The 24,696-nt window shown below is 34.5% G+C and overlaps 1 long non-coding RNA gene and 1 pseudogene across 1 annotated transcript in view; one reads left to right on the forward strand and one right to left on the reverse strand.

Annotated features, from left to right (window-relative positions):
- The window catches only part of LOC145243787 (uncharacterized), an 878,591-nt gene that overhangs the window by 798,172 nt on the left and 55,723 nt on the right, over nucleotides 1–24,696 (forward strand). The window lies entirely within an intron of this gene.
- On the reverse strand, nucleotides 16,901–17,027 carry LOC145244058 (U2 spliceosomal RNA; annotated as a pseudogene).

Below are 24,696 nucleotides of genomic sequence, written 5' to 3' on the forward strand. Positions count from 1 at the left end.
TAGGCACAAGGCCGATTTTTAAAGTAAGGAGTGAAAGGGAAATGGGGACCAACTCCCCGGGGAGTAGGGGAGCTGGATAGTGACAATTGGTATGAAGGGTTGCCCCTACATTAACCAAGGTCTTATATGTTGGATTTATTTGCTTCCCCACTGAGCAAATTAGGCACAAGGCCGCTTTTTAATGTGGAGATAGGGGGAGGGGGGAAAGGGGGGACCAGCTCCCCGCAGGTGGGAAATGGGAGCTGGATTAGTAACTGTTGGTATGAAGGGTTGCCCCTACAGTGACCAAGGTCAGATATGTGGGGTTACCCCCACATATGGTCTTTGCTTGCAGTATCTGCCGGAACAGATACTACACTTTGAGATATTAAATCTTTTATTCATGTTAAAAATACAGTCAAAATCAACGATGAGCAAAAAACTTAGGCACATGGCCAACTCAAAAGGGGGGATTTTGGGGGTCGTTGGTCATCCTTGTCACTCCAGAACTAAACAAAATCAAAAGTTTCTCCCAGCTAGTATCTTCTGTCACCATAACACCGCATTCACCCTTTCATATTGGGGGACGTCCTACTTAACTCCCAGTTTTTAAAACATTTTTTATTGATGTGTAAAAACAAAAAAGATAATAATAAAATGGTACAATAATTCATTTGTGTCGAGGGCGGGGGAAGAAAAAACAAAAGGTGATTAGTAGGACCCTCCCAACCCCGTCTAGTTGATAGACTGCCCGCTCCACTAGGTTTGTAAAAGGAACGTGTTTTGGTCTTTCACGATAAGAATTTTGAATTCTTCACTAAGACATAATGTGGACGAGTTGTTTAAATTTCCACACAGACTGCCACGGCGATGGGCGTTTTTCTTTGAGTTAACATTAGTCGCTTCTTCTGGTTTTATCTGACGCCTTTTTAGTGAACATACAATAATTTTAGTAATATCTTGTTTTAAAATACAACATGTATAATTTTTTTTGTTATTCTGGTTTCTTTTGGTAAATATTGTAGCTTGTAGACTACTCTTAATGCAATTGTATACCTCTTAAACAGCAACTTATGTTCGAATAAACGTATACAGTACTTCTTTCCTACTAGGTTCGAAAACGTATACTTCCCTGCTGAATATAAGTTAGTTGTCTTTAAATTCAATACAAACAAACTCCTACCAATTGTAATACTTCTAGACTCTGTCGCATCTTTTCTGGCTTTTCGTGTTTCATTAAAACTTATGCTTGAGTGGTTCTTAACTTTGATAAGCGGTAACCTTGAAACTAAAAAAAGGATAAAAACGAAAAACCGGAGTAAATATGTATTTACGTCAAATAATGTTTAACTTTATCTTGTTGGTTTGTTTGTTTGTTTGTTTTTTTTTTTTCTCTTTTTGATTTTTCTTATTTACTGTATTTGTGGGGGAAGAGGCAAGTTGGCCTTATTTGTAACGTCACGTGTCCTCTATAATGGCGTCGCGTGTTCTCAGTCATTAATCAAAACAACCTACTAATCGTACAGAATTCAACTCCACTGCCGCATTTTCCAATAAATCTCGACAGAAATCTTAATAACACTCCGTAAATCCGGTTCCCTGTCTTTTAATCCTGCAACAACGTCTTCCCTCGTTTGTAGACGATCGATGAACTGCTTTCCGTGCTGCTGGGCTAAAAAAATAATAAACATATGCAAACATACACACATACATACACACATATAGATATACATATTTATACATGTCGCAGCAATCCACCTGGTGTTGCCCGGTCGTAAAATACGCATAAATATTATATTTTAATTAATGCAGAATTCTTATTTATTATAAACAGAAATACCGTAGGTATTAAACGTAACGTTAAAATCTATTTTAAAAAATAGAGTAAAAAAAAAAAAAAAACTTAAAAGAAACTGAAACATTATTTTTTACAAATAAGTCACTATTTATCAAGGTTCAGAGGCCACTCGAGGACAATGGTTAATGAGTGTACAGGAGTCAATGGGCAAATGTGGAAGTGATCGGTAGTAGTGGGAATTTGGTAAATTGGATTAATTAAGGGAAACGGCTCATCAACAATTTGTTTAGGTTGGACTTGAATACGACCATATTGTAGTCAATTGGAATATAGGAAAACTAAATCTAGATTTAGGCACAGATAAAGAGTGATTGATTGAGGCATGCGAGTAATTTTTGTTTGTTTTTTGTTTTTTGTTTTTTAATGTAAAACATTGCTCGAGATGCGATCTAAACAAAAACCTTAAGACAGTGAGTCAGTACGATAACCATTAGACTAGCTTGAAACTATCTTAAAAAAGGATTTTCAAACCTACTGCTTCTTAACCTAAGTAACATGTCGTGTAAACGATTCACGCAGGTGCGTTCATGAAACAGTTGACAAATACATAAAAATTCGATGACTACTACAGACCAATTTTTTAATTTGATCCCTTAATAGCCTTTTTTTTTTTGGATACAAACCGATTAAAACTTGTCCACATGTCTGAATACCCAATATACTAAAATCAATTTTGGATCAAATATCGTTGAGTATATATGCTAAGAAGTGTCCTCACACACATACTCACTTTTATATATAGATGGATTGACAAACACACACACAAACACATATATATATATATATGCATATATAAAGATGCGAGCATGAAAAGTAATATGGTTAAGCTTAAACATGGAAAAGTAAATGACTAGTAGTTTTAAATGGAAAAGAAAAGGATAAGATATTCTAGTAAAAATATAATGAATTTATAACTTAAAATATTGCAGCATTAAGAATTGATTATATAATGTTACAAATTGAATTTTTAAAAAATTCTTAATTCTGCAATATTTTAAGTTATAAATTTCTTATATTTTTTACTAGAACATCTTGTCCTTTTCTTTTCCAGTTTTAACAACTAGTTCTTTACTTTTATATGTTTGTGCTTAACCGTATTACTTTTCATGATCGCATTATTCAATTGTAATCCATTATTTTTCCAGGCTTCCAATAAATGCACTTGTTCTTTGTTTAATTTCAGTCTTATTTTTTACCCCCAATAAACATAACATTAACTTATGCAATAACAATGTACGGCACTCGTCTGCTTTCAATAAAATCCCTCGCATTATCTCCCTTTCAGTGTTTCATTCTCTCTGTTTCACTTGTTACTTCTCTTTTCGTGAGAACGGTGAATTGTTAGCAACAGTATTTACTGAATCAACATGGTTGCTATGCAAACCAATCATAAAAAAAAACGTTGCTATGTTTTTTTTTTACGATTCTGAACACCAGTAAATTCATCATAACTTTTGTTTACTGAACGAAAATTGAAAAAAAAATCACAATTTACCTAAGGTGATATCTAAACTGTAATAACTGATTGAAATTTGTTCGTAAAATAAGTGAGCGGTGAAGCTTTAAAGCAGTTCTACATGACTGAAACTGCTACTGAAACATATATTCAAACACTACCGTGTTTATATATTATTCCTTAATTGGAATTCATTTTTGAGATGAGCATTATACATATTAATTTATTTTTATTTTGGACTATTATTCTCATCTTTATTAGTTGTTGTTTTTCATCTATTATTGATTTGTTTATTCGCAACGTTTCGGACAACTATTCCTCTGGCCTTCGTCAAGTGGTAACCGCGACGGATAGGAACTTCGAATCTCCTAACTGCATTCTCAGCCATCACTGCCATCCGTAGTTGTTGTCGTCTCACCACATGTTTGGCCAAGTAAACCTCTGGCACGCTTTGGGTGGGATGAAAACCGCTATCTTCAGACAATGTTCATCTGGAACTGTAGAAACTCAACGTCTCTATCAACTGCGCCACGGGCCCCGAAGGGCGATCAAGGTTGGATTCTTTGATCTTATGAATCCACGTTTATTTATTATCTGATCTTCCATAGTCGGGTCCGTACCGATTGGTATAACGACTACGGATGGCAGTGATGGCTGAGAATGCAGTTAGGAGATTCGAAATTCCTATCCGTCGCGGTTACCACCTGGCGAAGGCCAGAGGAATAGTTGGCCGAAACGTTGTGAATAAACAATTCAATAAAAGATGAAAAACAACAACTAATAAAGATGAGGATAATAGTCCGAAATAAAAATAAATTAATACTACCGTGTTTGAATGATATATATATATATATATATATATATATATATATATATATATATATAGTAATTTATAAAATATATATGGCGATATATGTATAGTAATTTATAAAATATATATGGCGATTAAGCTATATTTTATGAATTACTAACTAGCTGTACCTACGTATTGAGCACTTTTGAAGTAAATACTTAAAGTTTACGCATAAATCTATACTTTCGTATATTAATTTTATGTGAGTAAATTAAGTAGTTATATATATATATATATATATATATATATATATATATATATATATATATATATATATATATATATACATGAATACAAATACCGGCGATGGTTGGCGTTACGTTGTTTTGAAAAAAGAAAAACCGAATGAATTTATAAAATAATCAACGTTTCGCCCCTTATTGCAGATGATATCTTCAGGATATTAAAAGGGAAAATGCAGATATGTTTTTTTCTTCTACATTTTTCCTTTTGATATCCTGAAGATGTCCTCTGCAATAAGGGACGAAACGTTGATCATTTTATAAATTCTTTTGGTTTTTTCTTTTTTCAAAACAACATATATATTTATATATATATATATATATATATATATATATATATATATATATATATATATATGAAATTTATTGCTGGGCTCACAGCAATAAATTTCCTATATGCTGCTCTTGCTACACATTGAGCACTCTAGTCTGGTTTTTTTCATCACTGAAGAAATAAATAAATAAATAAATGAATATATATATATATATATATATATATATATATATATATATATATATATATATATATATATATATAGTAAGTTATAAAATGTATATGGAGATTAAGCTACACTGAATATTCCGCGTTTCATCCACTCTAGGATCCTTCAGGCTTATGCGCATAAGCCTGAATAATCCTAGAGTGGACGAAACGTGGAATATACAGTGTAGCTTAATCGCCATATACATTTTGTAACTTATTAACTAGCTCTACCTACGTATTGAGCAATTTTTAAGTAAATACTTAAAGTTTACACATAAATCTATACTTTCGTATATTAATTTTATGTGAGTAAATTAAGTAGTTATATATATATATATATATATATATATATATATATATATATATATATATATATATATATATATATATATATGCATTAACTATTATTCTCATCTTGGTTATTTTTTCATAACGTCTTGACCGATGTAACCTCCGATCATCCTCAGATACATTAACACTGGATGTTAACTGTGAATAGTGAAACTTGTCTGGTTTATTTTCTTCCCCAACGAATGGATGGATGGATGGTTGTTTTTTTTTACGGCGTATCAACCCTTTTAGGTCATCTAATGCCGAATCCAGTGATTTTGAAGAGTTTAACAGAATGTTTTTTTCAAGTCAGTTTCTATTTAACCCATAGGTGGGACCCTAACAGGTAGTACCACTCTGGGTCAGAGTGGACCTGGGAGCAATGGCAATTAAATGGTTCTTTCCCACCGAGTACAACCATTAGAAATTTAAAACGCAAATAGCGCCAAGTCTTCTTTTTTTTTAATTTGTTATTAACCCCAGGTTCATTCCTGTTTGTGGATATGAAGAAAGTATATTTTTGCGATGAGGATTTATAATTATTTTTTGTATTTTTTCGAACTATTATTCTCATCTTGACTGTTTTTTTTTTTAATTTTTTCACAAAATTTCAGCCGATGTAAAAAAAAAGACCTTAAAAAAGACTTGCCCACAAAATTTACCGCCACTCTTTAAACTACCCGTAAAGTATCCGTTATGAACAAGTCACGCACATTTGACAGTCGGCCTGATGTATACACATCTCTCCTTGTTATATTTAATTTTTCTGTTCAATAAATTTTGTTTTCATTAATCCCTACGTGTGTTGTTGTTCTTACGGACCTTTAGCTTCTACAACAGTTAGTTTAGGTTTAGTTTAAGACGTTGTTCTGTTTAGAGTAAAAAACGATATTTTTTGCTTGGTTCAAGTATCAAGACCAATAAGTGGAGCATGCATGCCCCTCCCCGTGAGTACACAGTGAACAAGGCATAAAAAATGTATGAGTTCAGCATTTCCCCCCCTCCCAGTTAGCCCCCCAATTGAACGGGGGACGTCAAATCCTTTGGAAAATGAACAAATGGTGCTGTTTTAGGCCTTAACATATGTAAATTTGAATTTTGCACCATGCAAAAAAAGAAATGACTAAGACCATCATTTTCGCCCTCCCTTTTAACCCTCAAATCCCCAAGGCCTTAACATATTTAAATTGAGTTCAGCACCATGCAAAACTGCTAAATAGACATACACAGAAAATTTTGGACAAATATGGTAAAATAGTCCCCAAAATGGAGTGTTTTTATTAGCCCTAAAAGAGACCCTGGGGAACATCCAAGAGTTCTCGCGAAGTATAGACAAACAATATAGAAATATGTGATTTACAACTTTTCAGAAAGTTTTTATAAAAATTCAAGGCATCATTTTTTTTATAAAGCACAAATGTGTCAATTTTAACCATTTTAACCCCAAGATTACTCCTAGAGGAGCAAGATGAGTTTTCCCAGAATTCCGTTCTTCTACTTTTTTTTTACTCATATTACGTTTAATGTTTGTGCAAAATTTTAAAAATATTCCAAGGCGTAGCTATTGAGAAAACTGTGGATAGACGAACGGACAAGGGTGAATATACAGGTCCACTCTCTTTTTGTCGAGGAACTCCCCCCCAATTGTTATTACAAATAAATAAAATGCAATTTTTATATGGTACCGAGAATTGCCCGGTATTTTTCTAAGGTTTAGCTTCTTTGAAATCGTATCATAGCCCTCCCCATTGGTATGGCATGCTACAACAAGCTTCCTGACGTCTTCGCTGTGTTCCTTAGTTTTAACCATGGCAATTGAAAATTATAATTTAGTCACTTATAATAGTTTAAATAAATCGCTATCTAAAAATTATCTGAAAAAAAATTATTCACTGAATTAGCGTTAAACAAGCATAATATGGCTATAAAAAAGTTCAGAAAGCACGTAAACCGGAAATTGATTGATATTATACTGATACTAAAAGAAAAGCAAAGCCGTGCCAATAATTTTGAACAAGGGTTTTTTGCAATTATGTTTGTTGTTCCTTTGTTATTTATTTTTTCTAAAATCCGATTGCTGCATCGGAAAGGCCAGTTAAAAATACATAATATACTTTGTTATTTTCTTTAATTTAATCCCTTTTTTTAGAATTTATTAGACAAAATTTAACTTTTATTTTACCGTGCCAATAAATATGATCATCACTGTATATATATATATATATATATATATATATATATATATATATATATATATATATATATATATATATATATATACATATACATATATATATACATATATATATATATATATATATATATATATATATAATATATATATATATATACATGAATACAAATACCGGCGATGGTTGGCGTTACGTTGTTTTGAAAAAAGAAAAACCGAATGAATTTATAAAATAATCAACGTTTCGCCCCTTATTGCAGATGATATCTTCAGGATATTAAAAGGGAAAATGCAGATATGTTTTTTTCTTCTACATTGCCCGGTATTTTTCTAACGTTAAATTCCTTTAAAAAATAAAGAAAGGAAAACAGAAACAAACCGTGTGCAGATGCGTAATATCTTCTCTAACAATTTCATTTCTTGTAAGTAAAACAATACTCAAGCTAAGATCGAAACCAAAACCCTCACGACAGTTAGTTATGTACGATAACCATTACACCAGCTTGACAATGTCTTTAAAAAGTGCTTTCCAACCTCGTGATACAGTTGACAAACAGAAAATATTCGATGAACCGCAGGTAACAATTTTGTAACATTGACCCCTTGCCAGGGCTTCTTTCTGGATAACAACCAATTAAAACGTTGTTTGCATGTCTGAATACACTATATACAAATTTTAAGTATGTCGATAAAAAATGTGGTGAGTATATAGGTTGAGATTTGCCCTTACACAGACTTTGTCACTTTTATAGACATATTGATTTTCAAAATAAATTAAAGTTTTACGATATCTGTTGTTGAGTTTTACGATATCTGTTGTTAGGTGAAAGTACAGAATGATTACACCCCCCATTTTAAGAATACGTTTCTCGTGATTATTTCAGCATGATCCGTATTCTGCATAAGTAACACAATTAATAAGTTGTTTAATTCAATTTGGATCGCGCAAAAAAAATGATCAATTTTCTGCACTGTTCATTTGTACATCTCCAGTAGAAACCATCCTTTACACACGATCTTTTTTAAGCAAGCTTAAGTGTTTACAATTGTTGCACCTCATTTTTTGGGGGCAGCAATTTCTTCTCGTGTCAATATGAGATTGTTTGCATCGGCCTTTTCATTTTTTTCTAACATGCATAGATTTATTTCCTTTTTTTTTATTTTTTGCTTTCAATATTGTTTTGTAAAATTGTTGGGGTTCTGCATAAAATGAAGAGGTATATCTTTACGTAAATGTGTTTAACCTCATGCATCGCCTTACGACAACATATACATTTTAACAACAGACATGTGACAAAAAACAGTTCTCTGGGGTTGTAACATCAGGCCACTCGGAGAAAACTACCTGGCCAGTATTTGATCTTGTTTGATGGATCCTCACGTGAAAACCGCAAAGAACATAAATCCCAAGGAATAGCTGAGCAGCGGCTTGGTTCCCACTAGTTTTGGCAAATTGCAAACAGAATCCTGAACAGAAGCGTGTTCTCTATCCTAACTATCATCAATGGACCTGAGTTAATCTCGTCAGCATCAGACAAAGCCAAACTCTTTACCAAGAACTTTGCAGCCAATTCTACCCTTTGGGACCAAGGCCGCCAACCCCCAATATTTCCTCCTGTATTAGAAAACACACTATGTGATATACAAATATCTGTATGTGATGTTGCCTAGCTAATCAAAAACCTTGATTCCAGTAAAGCAACAGGCCCTGACGGTATTCCAATTATAGTACTCCAAAAACTTCAACCAGAACTAGCACCCATACTTTAAAAAACTGTTTAAACGTTGTCTTAAGGAGAATTGCTTGGAAAATCTCATCATTATGCACTGTATTTAAGAATTCAGGTGATCGTTCATCCCCCTCTCAGTACAGGCCAATAAGTCTCATGTGTGTCATGAGTAAGTTGCTGGAATCTGTGTTAAATAGAGAAGTAATCAACCATCTCAGCAAATATAACCTTCTTAGTGACACACAATATGGTTTCCGTTCTGCTAGATCTACAGCAGATGTGCTTACGGTTATATCTCATAGGATTAGCGAATCTCTCGACAGAGGCAACCTAGGGCAATTGCTCTTGACATATCAAAGGCCTTTGATGGGGTATGGCATAAAGGTTTACTTCACAAGATCTCCAGCTATGGTACCAACTCTTTTCCTGATCTACATTAATGATCTTCCAAATCACATCCTTACATCATTCGTAGACATTTTTGCTGACGACACTACCATCTATGGTAGCACATCGAAGACAGTAAACGACCAAGTTCTCTCCGATTCTCTCTCCTCTGATCTTGATCACATTGTACGATGGGGAAAGGAGTGGCTGGTTACTTTTAATGCATCTAAAACCAAGCTTCTATCTTTATATCATCAACGTTCTGATCCCCATCTGGCATCAATTAAAATGGACCAAACTCTCGTCTTGGGGAGGCTTCACGTTTTGACAGGCTCCTGGTCTTGACCTTTACTCCTGATCTTAAATGGAACACGTACATAAAATCTGATGTCAAGGCCGCTGGAAAAATGGGCGGATCCTTCTATCGATCCAGTAGATATATCACTGTTGATGCAATTATCTATCTATATAAGAGCCAGATACGTCCAAGGATGGAATACTGTTGCCACATATGGGCAGGAGCTGCTAGAAAAGACTTGTCCTGCCTTGATAGGGTTCAAAATAGACTTCGTGGCCTGGTGGGAGATGTCCTTTTCTCTTCGCTGCAACCTCTATCTCACAGAAGAGATGTTGCGAGTTTGTCTCTGCTTTATCGTTATTTTCATGGAAAGTGTTCAACTGAGCTTCAATCTATGGTCCCCCCTTGCCAAACTTTCACAAGAAACACTAGACTAGCTGAAAACATTATCAATAATTTTCCCCACTCTTTATCTCTGCCTAAACCTAAACATAGATTCCATGATCAAAGCTTCTTTCTTAGAACTGCACGCCTGTGGAATTGTCTTCCGTTTTCCTGCTTTCCAGCTGTCTATAATATGACTGTCTTCAAGTCCAACAAGTTTCTGATGAGCCGTTCCACTTAAGTTAACAAATTTACCGATCTTCCATTACTATCGATTACTATATTGTCCTTTTGACTACTCTAAACTCTTTAACCCTTATCCTTGAGTGGCCTATCGGCCTTGATAAGTGGTGACGCCTATGTAAAAAAACAAAAAAAAAAACGCTGGTTGTCTTTCCAGCAACTTTATTTCCGATGTTCTCCATTAGCAAGCTGTAATGCTGGTCCATTCTACTAGGAGCTATAATCGTCCATGGACCCCCTTTCTCTCGATTCCTACTACCTCTGCTTTCTATTGCTCCCAATCTCTGACTGATCAAATCATACGTGTATTTTCAAACTCTACCTGAAGTTACTCTAACTTTAAATGACTTCTACGTAAGAGCACGTCAGATTCTAGAAGTCAATTTAGTATTAAATTGCTGTTTATGCTTTACATTTTACTATAAATAATTTTCTCTGTAAATATTTTTTTGTTATACGAACGCTATATTTTACACAACATTACAAGATCATAAAAATCGTAGACTAGCAATACCTTCAGTGTTGCCATGTCAATATCTATCATATGGTTTCATCTTCTTTCTTTCTTCTATTCTATTCTTCTATCTATATAAATAAAATGAACTCATTTTTTCCCGTCTGATTTTGACATTAATAGGATTAAAAATCAAGATATTAAATGCAAATATAATATGCACAAACGGCAGAACAATATCTGAGGTGTGTTATAGGCTTATTATTTCTCAAATTCCTCGATAATCTTAGATTTCTATACTTTTTATGCTGAGAAGTCACGGCCAAAATCGGTTAAGATCAATGGAAGTGGTAAAATATTTTCTCTCTAATAAATTCCTCCTCCCCCTGCCACCACTTAACACCGTTTGGGGATCGTTCACAAGGAACAGTTGAGAAGAAAACACCGGTTTGGCTTCGTAGTTCTTTCATGTGAAGTTATTTAAAATCACTAAACTAAGCTGCAGTGCTCTGTGGCGTAGTGGTTAGCGTGCTGGACAATTCACATTATATTTTCACGTTCGCGCCGACCTACCGTAGTCGTTTTTTTTTTTTTGTTTTTTTCCTAAACAACTTGAATGGACTTTTCTTGGTGGCCGAACTGTTAACGTTGCAGATGTTTTTTTTTTTTTTTTTTCACACTCTATTTTCCTACTTTTACTCATGACTCCGGGTTTGATCCTTCCTACTTACCTACCATAACATTTTTTAAAACACCCCCCCGTGCCGGAAACAAACACTCGGGCAACGCCGGGTACTCCCGCTAGTAGTTAATATTACTACGTCACGAGTAAATGAACGCCCTAAAAGAACCTGCTATCTTGGGAACGTTAATTTGTCGCGGAAGTCGTTCAACTGCAAGAAAACACGAACGTATATAAAGAGACAGTGCAGAAGAATAGATTGAAATTGATAGAAAATTTTTATTTCCAAAGCATTAATTTTTCTAGGCGGTTTTCTTTAGACATGTTGATATGTGTTATCATGGCGAAAATTACGGCTTCTCTGATTGAATAACGTCAGTTGCATTTCGTGCAATCTTTTGTATATTTATTTTGCCGTCTATAAAGCATTAGGTAGAAAATGCAATCATGAAAAGTAATACGATTCAGATTAAGCATAGCAAAGTAAAAGGACTAGTTGGTAAAAGTGGAAAAGAAAAAGACAAGATATTCTAGTAAATAATATAAATAATTTATAACTTAAAATATTGAAGCATTATAATTTTTTTTAATGTAAAATTGAATTAAAAAGAATTATTAACGCGGCAATATTTTAAGTTATAAATTATTTATATTTTTTATCAGAATACCGTCTTTCGTTCCAGTTTTATCATCCAGTCCTTTACTTTTCTAAGTTTAATTTTAACTATATTACTTTTCATGTTCGCATTTTTTCTATGTAATCCATGATTTTTCAAGGCTTTGCTCTGCAATAATATAGTTTGTGTGTGTTCAATATCATACGCACTGTCAACAATCCATAAAACTTATTACCAACATCTTTAACTGACTAAATAAAAAAAAATTTAAAAAAACGACGTAATTACGTAAATAAACAGGCCATAAGCGAAATATCTAAATAAACAAGGCAAAAAGAGAATTAACGTCGAAGCGAAATATTATTAGCCTTAGCACGGAACAGAGCACAACTTCTGTTTACTTTATATATATATATATATATATATATATATATATATATATATATATATATATATATATATATAATTTAAAGGAGATTAGAACAATAGTCTAAAGAGCTGAGTGTATTTTAATGTAACAGTGAAATTACTAGTTTAATTAAAATACAGGAAATAGAAAGAGCTCGTTGTAATTTAGATATATAATAAGCTCGATAGTTAAATGTCCTAGAGCTAATTCAATATTAAGTAATGTGATTTATAATTTAAAATTTATATTTAGGAGGGTAAATTTGCTGATGAGGAAACCTTGCTTACCAAAAAACTATATATAATTATTCTACATAACTTGATGTATACCACAATAAAAAGCATTGTTTTCCGAAACGATCGTACAGATAATTGATTTTGTTGTTGTTCCTTCTTATGAAACATATTTTTAATTTAATTAAAATTTGATTTTTAAATTTTAAATTATAAATCACATTACTTAATATATATATATATATATATATATATATATATATATATATATATATATATATATATATATATACTAGACTACCAGTTACCTCTATGGAATTCATGTATGAGCGTGACACTTGTGACGTAAAGAACATAGTTTGCTTTTTTACATAACAGAAACATTTCTATGAAAGTATATTAAAATGAAAAAATAATATAGATATATTTCTATAAGTCGTTCTGTTTATTATAATTGATTATTTTTGAAAAATAAAATATTACGGTTACTGAATTATTAGTGGTTGGCCATACTTATAGGTAATTGTGCACTGAACAGATACCATAATACTTATTATAGTTAAATTCAAATTTTGATATATCTGCTTTTTTTACGTCGTTCATTTCTGTATTACCTTTAAGTTGTTTTAAACCCCATTCTTCCCCTGTTAAATAATAATGTCGAAATAATAACGTTACTATTTCAGCGTTCCAATTGTTCTTTTGTTTTTTGTTTATTTAAAACCCCACTCTTCCCATGTTAAATAATAATTTCGAAATAATAACGTTAATATTTTAGCGTCCCAATTGTTCTTTTGTTTTTTGTTTTTCGCGTTTAAACCATCCAAATAAACAATTGTTAATACTGTCTGCTTTTTTTTAAATCGTTCATTTCTGTATTACGTTTAAGTTATTTTAAACCCCACTCTTCCCATGTTAAATAATAATGTCGAAATAAGAACGTTAATAATTCAGTGCGCAGACCAAAATCTGCAAAAAAAGCGTTTGGAGTTTATTTGTTTATGTTTTTATGGGTTAATGTTTATGCGCGCATGCGCAACCGGATGTCGTAAACCGGAAAGTGGGTTACATACATCGTTACAAGATCATTAGAGTTTTATAATTATATATATATGTATATATATATATATATATATATATAGAGAGAGAGAGAGAGAGAGAGAGAAAATAAAAAGGAACAAACCGTATTATGTGTTCATCAACGTTTCGTCTTTATTTCGAGACTTCCTCTGGATGAATGAGATTAAGAAACAAAAAAATATACCAGTACAAAATATTGGAAAATGTTTCACGTGCACAGTGTGACGCAGTTCTATTTCAGAGAAACGGAAAATTGATGTTGGAAATTCAAAAAGGAGGGGGGGGGCGGCTGGCGCTGTTAAAGAGAAGGAAATTTTAGTGACGTCATATAGTCGTTAATTTAATTTTAAAACTATGAACGCAAGTTTATATTCTTATTGGGGAAAAGATATATCTGTTGAAATTCAAATATAAGTTTGTAACAGAAATGAAATGAGTGTTTTTTTATGTAATTTATTGATTGAGATTATGTGTTAATTATTACAGGGGGTGCTGAATAGTGTGAGAAAGTTAACCTGTATCCACGTTGATGAACACATAATACGGTTTGTTCCTTTTTATTTTCTCTATTTTGTCGGAATACTATTTCCATTATTTTCATCATATATATATATATATATATATATATATATATATATATATATATATAAGATGCAATATTCCTTCTATGATATATTGAGCTGTTGACGACGAAACATAGCTATGGTAACTAATTGCCAATCAGAAAAAAGCGTCTCCAAAACGTCAATGTTGAAAACGTTGCTATGGTAACCAATAGCCAATCAGAAGACGCCGTCTCCTACGTTCTTTACGTATTCTTTTGGACACCAGTAATTTTATTATAACTTTTGTTGTAATGAACGAAAATCGAATTAAAAAAAATATATATCTGAGGAGGTTAACTATGAACTATAAAAATTGCTTGAAATTTGGTCGTAAAATGAGTGAGCGATGAAGCTTTAAAGCGGTTCTAAATGAGCAAAACGAACACTATATTGAAACACGGTAGATTTTCAAATCTTTTACGCAGTTCTTGGCAATATTATTGAAGTCTGCGTAACTCATGTTGTCGTAAGAATGTTAAACTTTTTCCAAATTATTGTTTGTTTCTAACATTAAATTTCTATCAAATCATCTATAAATCTCACCTGTCTTGAAATGTGTGCAGGAATTATGTATGCACGCAGGCTTGTATGTCTGTCTACAGAGGGACGGATACGAGATCGGTATCATTTTGAAGCATGACCCTTCGGGTGACAAATTGTAAAAAATCGGCTAAAAACATTAACTCGTTCACACTCAATTGGGTACTTTTCTATAGGGAGGGGCCGCTTTTTTCGCAGATGTTTGTCAACGTCATCGCCTCCTACCGATTGTCTAGTCTAAATTTTTTAACCTACGTCAATTCAGATTTGGCGATGGGCGCACCAGCAAAGACGTCACGGTTTTATTCACATTCGTTCAATCCTTCGCGGAACGGGTTCGAACCTGCCTACCTACTACAACTTTTTTTTTTTTAATTTTCTCAACACACACGTTCAAACACACGGGCAACGCCGGACACCCACGCTAGTTTTAATATAAATAATTATCTTTGTAAATATTTTATTTGCTATGATAGCATTCTATTTTTTTTTATAAATATTACAACGATTATAACAATCATCGACTAGCAAGACCTTCAATGTTGCCCTGCTTATGTCAAACCGTTATAACTTTTTTTTTTCTGATGAAACATTTTCCGTTTTCATGTTGAGGTCGATTCGTTTTTATTCGGCTTTTTTTACAGCTGTTTACGTAATTCTGCATCTGCAAAAAATCAGTTTTGTTTAAAAAAAATTGAACCACAATCGAATTTCCGATGGCCTGCCACGCTTACGTCTGCAATGCATTTTTTTAAATTTCTTTGTCATTTAAAAAAAAGTGCAAATAAAGCGATTGCATGTGAACGCTGTCATCTGCTGCTGCCGTTTTTTTTTTTTTTCCCCTTTAACGATTTCTGTACATAAAAGAAAAAAAAATACGCGGCGTCCTCGACTAAAAAAACACGACTGTTTATTCATCTCGTTTTATTTTATCGATCAATTCAACGTCTGCTACAAAAGTGCACGGGATGCGGTTTAGGAGCTCATCGTTTAGATTAGGGGTTCCCAACTGAGTCCCATAGAACCCCAGAAAATCAATATATTTATCTATTTGATTTGTTTTGTGTATTATTAATACTAGATATTTGCATGAAAAACAAAACAAACACGAAAACAGACAAAGAGAAATATAATATAGACTAGCAGGCCGCCTGCCATTGCCCGGTAATAAAATTAACTTAAATACAAATGCTCAGTATTATTTCTGCCGACTTTTTTCTGCCAAGCTCAACTGTTGGTTTGTTTCAATTTTTACGTTTTCGCGATTGTTTTAAAGGCAACAAGGTCGATAGCCATTAGTTGCGTGCTCTCGTGTAATAAATGAATACGTGATTGACATGAAATTCTTAAAGATAAGATTCTGGATATGACCTTAAACTATATCCAGTCGTGAGACCACAGCTTGTGGGCTTTGGGGAGTGTGGAGCCACCCTTTAACTGCCATTGCTCCCAGGTCCACTCTGACCTAGAGTGGTGATACCTGTTAGGGTCCCAACTATGGGTTAAATAGAAACCGACTTAAAAAAACAACAAATATATTCTATTAAAAAGTCTTTCTTCAAAATCTTTGGATTCGGCATTAAATAACCTGAAAAGGGTTGATATGCCGTAAAACAAAAACAACCAACAACCAACTTAAAGATAAACTAAAATGACCGAAAAATGGGCTGAAATGACTTAAATAAATAAAAAGTAAATGACTTAGAATGGCTTTAATGGACGTAAGGATGAAATGAATGACCTTAAGAATAACTGGAATCCTTCAAAAATTAACTGGAATCCTTCAAAAACAACTTGAATGATCTGGAGAATGACTTACGTAACTTTGAGACTGACTGGTTGTAAAGTGGGTGATCATTTTACATAAAATTAATACAGAAAAGCGATCCCCCACTTTATATTACAATAAGTACAGCATGTAGTAAGAACAGATACTACACTTTGATCTTGGCCAAAAGGCCAAGAAAAGGGTATTTATTTGCTCCCCCACCGAGCAAATTAGGCACAAGGCCGATTTTTAATGTGAGGAGTGAAGGGGAAATGGGAACCAAATCACGGGGAGTACGGGAGTTGGATAGTGCAATTGGTATGAAGGGTTCCCCCTACATTTACCAAGGTCTTACATGTGGGGTTCCCCCACATATGGCATTTGCTTGCAGTATCTGCCGGAACAGATACTACACTTTTATCTTAGCCAAAAGCCCAAGAAAAACTGTATTTATTTGCTCCCCCACCGAGCAAATTAGGCAAAAGGCCGATTTTTAATGTGAGGAGTTAAGGGGAAATGGGGACCAACTCCCCGGGGAGTAGGGGAGCTGGATAGTGACAGTTGGTATGAAGGGTTTCCCCTACATTGACCAAGGTCTTATATGTGAGGTTGCCCACACATATGGTCTTTGCTCGCAGTATCTGCCGGAACAGATGGTATTTATTTGCTCCCCTACCGAGCAAATTAGGCACAAGGCCGATTTTTAATGTGAGGAGTTAAGGGAAATGGGGACCAACTCCCCGGGTAGAAAGGGAGCTGGATAGTGACAATTTGTATGAAGGGTTGCCCCTACATTGACCAAGGTCCTATATGTGGAGTCGCCCTCACATATGGTCTTTGCTTGCAGTATCTGCCGGAACAGATGGTGTTTATTTGCTCCCCCACTGAGCAAATTAGGCACAAGGCCGTTTTTAATGTGAGGTAAAAACCAGCTCCCCTAAAAGTAGGCAAAAAGGGGGCACTCTGGTTACCAAAAATAATAATTGTCCCAGTATAGAGGGTTTTTATTTAAATGCTGCCCACATCAGCATTATGTGGCACAAGGCCGGAAAGTGGGAACCCCGCAGGCTCCCCTAAAGGAGGGACACTCCTGCAATTTAAAAAATTGCCTGAGTAACCCCGTCGGCATTCCCCGGTCGGGGCGCCTCAGGCAGCAAGCAATAAACTTGCCCCACCGGAAAGCCCGGTGGCAAGGCCTGGGAGGGTGGACCTCCTAGGTATTACCCAGGCGGTTCCCAGTATAGAGGGTTTCCCCTCCATTGACTGGTACAAATTATCTTAAGTGCAGCATCTGCCGGAACAGATGGTATTTATTTGCTCCCCCACTGAGCAAATTAGGCACAAGGCCGTTTTTAATGTGAGGTAAAAACCAGCTCCCCTAAAAGTAGGCAAAAAGGGGGCACTCTGGTTACCAAAAATAATAATTGTCCCAGTATAGAGGGTTTCCCCTCCATTGACTGGTACAAATTATCTTAAGTGCAGCATCTGCCGGAACAGATGGTATTTATTTGCTCCCCCACTGAGCAAATTAGGCACAAGGCCGTTTTTAATGTGAGGTAAAAACCAGCTCCCCTAAAAGTAGGCAAAAAGGGGGCACTCTGGTTACCAAAAATAATAATTGTCCCAGTATAGAGGGTTTCCCCTCCATTGACTGGTACAAATTATCTTAAGTGCAGCATCTGCCGGAACAGATACTACACTTTCATCTTGGCCAAAAGACCAAGAAAAGCTTTAAAAGCTAAGAACAGCATCTATTAACAACATACCTTTAATCTTAATAAAAAAGGCCAAGCACAAAAGTGTTAGGGACAGACCGACCGACCGACCGACCGACCGAGTGACTTGCACGCGACAAAAGAACAATTCAAAAAAGGTCCCGATTTCCAAATACCCAATATATCAAGTTTCAAATCTGTAAACAAATAATCAGAAAAGAGTTTGATAGAGATGTCCAAATACGTGATATATCAAGTTTAAAGTTAGTAAACCAGATAACCGGAAAGGAGTTTGATAGAGAGGTTTCGCGCACATACCGAAAAGGTCACTTTCCGATATATAAACTTGCGGGCCTCCGTACGTTCCCCGGTTCTAAAATATGTTTAAATAATATTTTAAATATTATATTTTAATTCATTCAGATCTCGTATTATTATTATACAGGGAAAATTTTATCGAACATTATATTATAGCTAATAGATAGTAGTGATTTAAAAAGTTAAAAATTGACATATGAGCCGTCATTAAGAATTAAAACTAAAACATATAGGTCTCCAGCCTTACCCGTTAATGTATAAATTAAGACGATACATACACAGAAGTTGCAAGAAATAACGCGGGTTTATCTATGACTTTTGAATTAGCGCATGCGCAGAAAATAACAGGCATCGCGGACATGCGAGACCAAAGTGAATGTAATTTGTTTTTATAATGTTGACCGGTTAAAAGTTATTTTGATGGCTAAATACGAAATCGAAAGTGTCATACAGGTCAAACTACCAAATTATCAACACTGTAGACCAAATAGTATGATAGGAGTTTGGGAAAGTGTTTTCACACGCAAACACATATACTACACATACACTGACAAGGTAAATTATATATATATACCATACAAAATAGCTTTAAAACTAACAATAACAATAGAAAACAAACAAATAAATTAATTAAACAAACATGAATATACATAAACGATCACACATATATATATATATATATATATATATATATGTATGTATATATTTGTGCATGTATGTGTGTACACATAGGTATATTTACATATATTTAAAAAAAAGGAAAGGAGGGAAACGATCTACCTTATACCACTAACCTAGTTCTAAAACAGATCCTTTGTTCGATAAAATGCATGCCCATTGGCTGATAGGAAGGGACGCGGTGGATACTAGAAAGCTGATTGGCTAACTAGAAATCCTCAACATATATAAAAACAAGAAGCAACCACAGAATTCGCGCATAAACCTGACGAATCCTATAGTGGATGAAACGCAGAATATTCAGTGTAGCTTAATCGCCATATATATTTTATCAATTACTATATATATATATATATATATATATATATATATATATATATATATATATATATGTATATATATATATATATATATATATATATATATATATATATATATATATAACGCAGACACTACCGTGTTTTAATATATGGTTAAGTGGCAGTTTTAATCATTTAGTACTGCATAAAAACTTCCCGTTCACTCTTTTTTCGACCCAATTTCAAACAATTATAACATTTTATATATTACCTTCTAAACTATATTGTGAAAAAAAACCTTAAATTTTCATTTAGTAAAACAAAAGTTATGAGTAATTTTCCTGTGTTCAAAACGGTAAAAACACGTAAGAAGGTGAACGGCGTTTTTATGACTGGTTTCAATACCAACCACGTCGCTTCAGCGACAACTGTTGCTAACAATTCACCGCTCTCGCGAAAAGAGAAGTAACAAATGAAAGAGACGGAACGAAAAAATTTAAGGGGGGATAATTAGGGGAGATTATATTGAAAGCAGACGAGTGCCGTACATTGTCATTACATAAGCGAATTTTTTTTTTTTTTTTGCGTTTAACCGGTGTCTAAGTTGTTTTCTTTAATAATTATTTTCGACAGAAAGGGAGCAACGTGGAAAAAACCTTTTCTTTGCTTAATTATATTGCTGGAATGGGAGATTATAGCTGATTCAATTAAACGTCGTGTGGATCCGTTATGTATGTGTTTAAGGAAAGTTGTTTTGTTAAAATCAAAATGGTGGTCGTTTTCCATGATGTGACAAAATATGGCGTTGAGTGTATTGTTGTTTTTTACATCTCTTTTGTGTAAAAAATTCGTAATTTCACTTAATTTTATTTTACTTATTTACTGTATTTTATCATTATCTATTTTTAGACTCGATTTTATCACCTCCTATTCTTATTTTTACATACCATCTTTTAAGTTACTGCGCAATTTTATCCCAATTCAATTATTTCTAATTAAAAAAAAAAAAAAAAAGATTCTTTCGTAATCTCGTGTCATTTTATTTATTTAATCTATCACCGCTATATTTCCAAACACAATTTTTAATCTCTACGATATTTTATCTTTTAGACGTAATCCACTACACTAGTTTACTCTAATTAGTTCTTCTCTCATAAAATGTATATACATGTATATATGACATCTAATTTACATAAGGAAAACACGCTGCTCTCCCCCATCATTATATATAGCCCCAATCCTCCGACTCTCTCGTCAATGACCATCCCTCTTGAAGAAGCCCGCATAAATCGGGCGAAACGCTGAGTATCCAGGTCCTTCCACCTCCATTTTATTTCATATATATATATATATATATATATATATATACTAGCAGATCACCCGTCGTTGCCCGGTCGTGAAATACGCTTAAATATGATATTTTTATTAATGCAGATTTCGTATTAATTATTATATTATATTGGACCCAATATATCGTAACGATTTAAAAAGTTAAAAAAGAAAATGACTCGTGCGTCACCACCAAGAATCGGAACCAAAACGTGTACCTTACAATTTACTTTTTCCTTTGATGTTTATTCCTGAGCGATACAAGGCATTTTTGCTTCAAGGCTTAAAAATAAACCATGAACGAACTACTATTACGTTACGCAAGCATATTCGTAATGCTGTTGTTCGACCGTTACCAGGTGAATTCCAATTTTTTTTCATTTTCACAGTTCTGTACCGTTTCTCCCCAAATATAAAGTTTTGCATGGGCTCGAATATCATTTATATTAAGTTTAATGCCTTTAGACCGAAAACTGGCAGAGGGGTTTGACAGGCAAATTGTTTAAACAAAAATATATACACATACATAAATACATATAGAAAAGGTGGTTACTATAATCTTTTTACGCAAATATTACGCAAGTATAAATCATGTAGAATATCTGCCTGAATATAATTACACGTAATAGTTAACTAAAGATGATCATTGAATAAAAAACCCTAAAAAACCTAATATGCAAATAAGCTGGATATTTTGCTGGTAAATCCAGTTTCACGACCCATATTTTTTTTTTTTTTTTTTTACATTTTCACCCTAAATAAGGCAAATTGCCACTTTGGTGTAGGGGGCTACTATCAGGGGCAACAACTACTGGGGTACTATGTAGGGATTTGGGGAGCAAGATGTCGGTTCACGTTACTCTTGAACTTCAGCACGTCAGTACTGTTGGGGAAGCAGGGACCTGGAATGAAATTCCAAAGTCTAGCGGTTCTGGGGAAGAAACTATTGGAGTAGAAAGATCTTTTACATCTAGGGATCTCTACAGTGTGGGGATGGGATTTAGCAGCCTGTCGGGTTTCTCGAGGATGCTCACGTCGTGGGGGCACAAGTGATTGCAGTTCGTCAGGGCCTATCATATATAACAAAGCTTATTTTCTTTTTTAATAAATAGAAAAAAAGGATTTTCTTTCTTGGCATTCGGTCCAATATGTTTTAGACAACTGGGCTCTAAGTAGGACGCCCCCCCCCACCAGTACGAAAGGGTGAATGTGGTATTATGGTGAAAAAAGATACTATCTAAGAGAAACTTTTGTTTAAGTTCTGGAGTGACAAGGATGACCAACGACTTCCCACCTTTTGAGTTGGCCTTGTGCCTAAGTTTTTGTTCAGTTGGAACTTGGATTGTAATTTTAGCCTGAATAAAAGATTTAATATCTCAAAGTGTAGTATCTGTTCTGACTACATTTTGTCGTTCCCACGAGGCAGTTTTGTTCTGGCGACACATTCTTTCGCCGAAATACACTAACAAGCTGTTTTTGGGGTAGTGTTCTGTCAGCCCCCCACTTTGTCTATCTTTGTTTTGCTCTCCCCCGCGAGTGGGGATCTGAGCTGTTTATTACGACCTCTCCGCGAGGGAGGGTCGGGCAGGCTTTCTCTCTTCCTTTCAATTAACTCCCCACTCCCTTTCTCAGTTCTGTCTCCCCCTTTCACTGTTTTGGCGCCAAATTCGGTTCCCGACCTCTGACGCCGTCTCCACGTTTTGGCGAAATCTAGAACCGACAACAAAAAGGGAACTGGAGACGGAATCCACCAGAAGAGAGCCGAGAATAAACCACTGCCAGCCCAGGGATCACGAGCAAGGATACCTCCAGTTTTGGTGGCGTGTAAGGTGTTGACTTGATTCAAAATCATTACTACGATACTATCCCATTGATTACTGTACACGCAATAACCCTTATCCCCGAGTGGCTTCCAGGCATTGATATGTGGTGATCTCCATGTAAAAAAAAAAAATCGTCTGTTCTTTCCTAGATCGGATTGTTTACGGTATTAATTATGGATAGTATTATTTTGAAGACATTCTGATACATAACCAATTACATAACACTTGCAGACACATGAATTCCCATCGTGTGTAATTTCATAAAAAAATCTGCTCATTTGTTTTCGAGTCCATAGAAAAGTAAATCATACGCACACGGACATACGCAGAGACAACGTTCATTTTCTATATCAATAAGGATAAGCCTGGACGTATTCCCTAACCGTTCGAGGTCGTGGGGGTTGCTGCATTATTGCATGCAGCGTATCTTGGGCAATAGTAGCCTGGAGGCACCCATCTCTTTCCAGTCCCCGAGCACATACAGCACCTGCTATTACCAAATGGTCACCAATTTTAGAATTGGCCAGGCTCAATATCGCTTAACTTTATTAATTAGTAGTGATATACCTTGCTCAACAAAGAGATAAGATTGAAAGATAAACGTACTGGCGTGGGCATGTGTATAACTATATTGATCTACACGCACATGACCTAATAATAAGGATATGCTAGCAATGGAGTACAAAGCGGGAAATGTACATGAAAATGGCCGATTAAATAACTCTATTCAGTTAAGAAATAAACAAATGCTCGGTTGCAATTCGATGTCGAAATAATCGAAATTAATCGCTTTAATGCATTTTAAAGAAACATCCAGGAAGGAGGTGATTTTGCGAATACATTTTTTCTTCTGCTTCAATGAAATTTCGTCTTGCTTCCGGCAGACGATATTTTATCGGCGCTCGTAAATTACTACTTATGTAAAATTCGTTTTGTCTTTTAAAAAGAAATGGCGGAGTGCAACGTTTATTTTTTTTATTATCTGAATATGTAATTGACTTAGACAAGCGGAAAAATACTAATAGAAAATTTATTAAAATAAATCAGTCTCTAAAGCGGGTTAATATCATCGAAAGCACAGAGAAAGTTATCAGTATTTACTAGCGGGAATTTAATTATAAACGGCATGTACGATAATACAGTGTTATTTACAAGGCTTATTAAATCAAATAGGAAAGTCGTTTTTTTTTCTTGACGTTTTTGAATTTTTGAGATGAGGATTGGTCATTCGTATTATTCTTATATTTCGGACTACTGTTCTCATATTTAGTGTGGTTTTCACAACGTTTCGGTCGATGTAACCTGCGACATTCTTCAGGTTTATCTGGTCGAACTCGGGAATGTTTCTGTCGAGCTCGGAACTTGGACGGAATTTCGAGCAGAACCCTTTATTTACTTCATGGGGGTAGCATACTCTTGTTTCGTCAGCCATGCCTGGATGGAGGTCCTAAGTAATTCGCAAATGTATTTTTCGGTCCCCTTGACTGAGGATTGAACCTTGAACAATCAGGAGAATATAACTTTTTACAATGGATTTTCTCGGTTCTCTAACCACTGCGTCACGGGTCCTTGCAACTCGGGAATCTGCAGAAGATCGGAAGTTATATCGACCGAAACATTGTGAAAGTCACACTCAATATGAAAACAGTAGTCTAATAAGACCGAATAATACGCTTTTTTTCTTGTTTTATTTTTAACAATATGCTAATTA

This window comes from Euprymna scolopes, chromosome 22 (assembly GCF_053919585.1).
Source record: "Euprymna scolopes isolate OS-2025 chromosome 22, ASM5391958v1, whole genome shotgun sequence".
Classification (NCBI taxonomy): Eukaryota; Metazoa; Mollusca; class Cephalopoda; order Sepiida; family Sepiolidae; genus Euprymna; species Euprymna scolopes.